Genomic DNA, 4,373 nt, shown 5'->3' on the forward strand with positions numbered 1-4,373 from the left:
ATATGAATGTAAAATTTATTATTGGATTCTATAATATGTTTTAATTTAAAATAAAATATACGATATTCATTATTAGTCAAATGTACAATGAAGAAGATTGATGATGATGTTAGATACCAATTTTATATTATAATAACAAATGCTCGATCAAAACTCATCATCTTATAAATTGTGTTTGATCACGTAAGTCACGAGTTATATAAAGCATTGGTTGAGAATAAATATCGAAGATTAATAATTTTGATATTTAATAATTGGTATATATATGTATATATATTTATTATAATATAATGGTATGGTGACATGGCCACTCTGCAGAGGCCAGAAGAGGTAGGGTAATGTGAATTATGTGGTGATCTATCAACTCCATTAATTATATATAGTACTATTAGGGTTTAATAATTTCTGTTATTGGGAACCAACCAACCAACTTTTTTAATATATATAAGTGTTATACATAACTCTAGAAATATTTATTATTATTAGCCATTTATGACTTACTTTGAGAAGTCTATCATGTCTTGGTATACCTAGTTCCGTTCAAATTGGACGAGACATACATATAATATTTTCTTCTTGTGTCACCACCATTACTAATTGGCACCTAATATAATTGGGATAAAAATCACCTGTCCCCAAATTTACTGTCCCATTCCTGTCCATCCAATAAATAGTTGCCATGTATTTTATCTTTTCCACCTCATTTACTAATTTTTTGATGCATTTCACTCTGTTATATTTAGTTCCGTTTCTTTTTCATACCCTCACATCATTAATTATTTCTCTCTCTTTCTTTTGTTTTTCTTGGGAAAACCATATTATTAATTATTTGGCTCTCTCTTTATTTACAAAATAATAATATATACATGTGCACTATATCAAAGTTTCTTTTTCTCCTAAAAATTAAAAATCTTTTAAACAACCTGAATATTTTTTTTTTTAAATAAATCAAACTGAATACTTTATACTCAAAAAATTCAGCTAATGTATTATAACGTCAAATTTTATGCCAAATTAAAATATATGCAATATATAAAATTACTATATTATTTCTATAGCTACAAATATATATTATATTATATTAGTATATGTTTTCCTAAAAATAAATAATTAGTGCAATGTTGGAATAATATAACTTATTATTTTATTTTATTTTTCTTTTACGTTTTTTTAATTATTTGTTTCGTTATTGATTCTTTTTTGTTATTCGATAGCTCGCTATCAATTCACTATTAGTAGTTGGGAATAATAAGTTATCTGTGACTGAAGGGTTGTTCGTAGTGCAATTACTTACTTTGTATAATAGTTGAATACTCAAGCTATGGGGTTAAATGAACTTGTTGCAATAATTTCTACTGTTGTGTTTTTTGAGTGGTAGATGAAACTGAATATAGCTATTCTTAAGGTCAGTGGCGGAGGGAGAATATGTAAATTGAGGGGGAGGGGGACAAATATAAAACAATTAATTTTTAGGGAGCAAATTGATAAACTTGTATATATTTTTTTTTACATAATTAATATATATATATATATATATGAAAATCCATAAAAACCAAACATTTAGTGAGGGCTACAGCTCCCCAAGTGGCTCTGTCACTGTGTGAGGTTAACTGTGATGCTACAATCTTTTTATTCTAGTTTTATTATTTTTAGTTTTTTATCAAACGATCTAAGAATTAGGCGGTAGATTATTTGATTCATTTTTTTAATTCTAATTAATCTTGGTCGGGTCTCCAAGTGATATTTTAATTAGATTGTAGACTATTATTTTAAATTTTAATCGATTGCTATTAATAAAATTATATAATTTATTAAAAATAAAAAATAAAACACAATTTATATATATTTTTTTAAAATGTCACCATTAATATTTCAATTTTACACGTGTAGAATAATTATTTATAATATATTTTTTAAAAAAGAAACTAATATTTTTTTTTCAGCTAAACTAAAAAAAATAAAAAAACTGCGAAGATATTAAAAATAAACATAGAGACTTAAGAGTGAAGGATATGATTTATTTGTAATTAATGATGTGGTAATATATCTGTTTTTCAAAAAAAAAATGATGTGGCAATATTTAAAAAGAAACAGAAGAAAATTAACAGAGTGAAGTTCATTAAAGAATTAGTAAATGATGTGGAAAAATCAGAATAGGTGGGAACCATTTATTGGAGGGACAGGGGCAGCAAATTTGGGACAGCTGATTTTTTTCCATATAATTGTGACGTGATTTTTTCTGTAATTCGTTAGCCTTTTTTTTTACGTCAAATTATATGAGACTCGATTTTAAAATATACTTATAATAATATATTATCTTTGATATTGTGGTTAATTGTGTTAATTTAGCTTTATCTCAAGGACAAGGGTTAAAGTCCCCAACGGCCTGAATGTTATTTTTCCTTTTAAATATATGCAATTTACTCTAAGAAAAATACACTAATGTTTTTGTAGTTGAGTTAAATTACAATTTTAGTGTCAATTGTTATTTTTTTATAATTATATTTAATACTACATAATCACAAATTTCTACCTTTAAAATATGACACTTACGAAAAAAATTACACTCCCACTTAAATTAAATTTTGTGTGTGCCATTAGTATTAACAAAATATTGTTATTAGATACCAGTGGTGTCTAGTACTTTCAAGACGTATCACTTTGCAATTGACTAGTAATACTCTCTAAAAGCTATTAATTATATTAAATTATATAAAATTTAATACTTAGTTGAACCAATAACGATATTGACATGTAGGAAGATGCTAGACACAACTAATACCTTTTAACATTTCTCGTGTTAATACACATGTCGGGAACACGTGTAAGTCAAGGGGTATGATATGTGTTGACACAGTCAAGTCTATAATTTATACTACCTTCGACTTCAAATTTCTTAATATTAATAACTCTTGTATAAAAAAAATATGTGATAATACTTTGCTATTAGTTAGATTTCAAACTAACTTTATTGCATGATTTTAGTTAACAATTTTTCATAACAATTATTATAACTTAATTAAAATATTTAATGAGACGATTTTAAATATTTACACCATTTCGTAACATAATAATTTGATAACGTTATTAAATAATGTTCTTTAGCGAAGTTTGATTACAAATTAATAAGATCATATGTAAAATAGTAGAAAAAAGGTTCTTTAAACTCCAATTGTTTAAATGTTGGTCTCTTTTTCTTTCCACAAACTCAAAAATAGCAACAGAAGTATTCTAAATTATATTTCAGAGAGATATCTAAAGAAATTACATTCATTTTTTTTTATATGACTACGTATGTACATTATAATTGTAAGAGTCATTTCATTGTTTTTCAAAATTATTAATGAACTATTTTTACAGCATTAAAAATAAAATTCAAACAATTAATTAACTATTTTCATTGTTTTTGCAAATTGTATTGAACAAAATCTTTTTCATAACAAAATGAGGAATAAGTATGCTATAAACTTGAGTAATTAACCATCAAGAATGATGGAATAATATTGTACATACAAAAGAAAAGACTATAGTCTAACTTAGAACTCTAAGTTGATAGCCACCGCAAATATTAATTGTATATATAATATATATCACCACCATTATATAATTTAGATCATAATTCCAAGGCTAGGCTAGCTAGTACCAACTTCAACTCTTTAATAAAGATATATAATATAATGCTAGAAATGATCATATATATAATGCTATAGCTATTAGCTAGTGTAGAGTAGTTATATCAATACAATTTGCGCCGCTAATATAGGTTAAATATAAAACTAATAACAATTGATGGTGAGGTAATATATAATAATAAATATTTAGAGATATAAAATAATTTTTTAATTATTTTGAATGAAATGATTATTTTATTTTAAAATAAAAGGAATGACTATTCCAGTATAAGATGAGAAAATTTTATTAACATTTTTACCAAGTTTTTTTTATGTTTTTCAAATTTGATTCCATTTAATTTCTATTTCTATATTTTCATTCATTTTACCCAAACCCTACTTATGTGGCCAAACATCCTTATGTGGCAGTCTCTTTATAAAATAAGTAAACTCGATATTAAATTAATCTGATAATTAATGACTGAGCTAGAAGGGGCCGGAGGGTGTTCTGGCCCCCCATTTTATTCGAAATTACATGAAAAAAAATAATTGAAATTACATATTTTTATTTTCTATATATATATTGGCCCTCTTTAAATTTTTGGGCTGGCATCGTCATTGCTAATAATAATATAACACTTTGTAAAAGTATTATATATATTAGGAGTGTCAATTCAGGTCACGACCCACAAGTATGACACAAACAACACTCGAGATTTTACTGATTTGACACGACACGAAAATTATGCAGGTCATGTTCAT

Source organism: Cannabis sativa, chromosome 4 (genome assembly GCF_029168945.1).
Source record: "Cannabis sativa cultivar Pink pepper isolate KNU-18-1 chromosome 4, ASM2916894v1, whole genome shotgun sequence".
NCBI lineage: Eukaryota > Viridiplantae > Streptophyta > Magnoliopsida > Rosales > Cannabaceae > Cannabis > Cannabis sativa.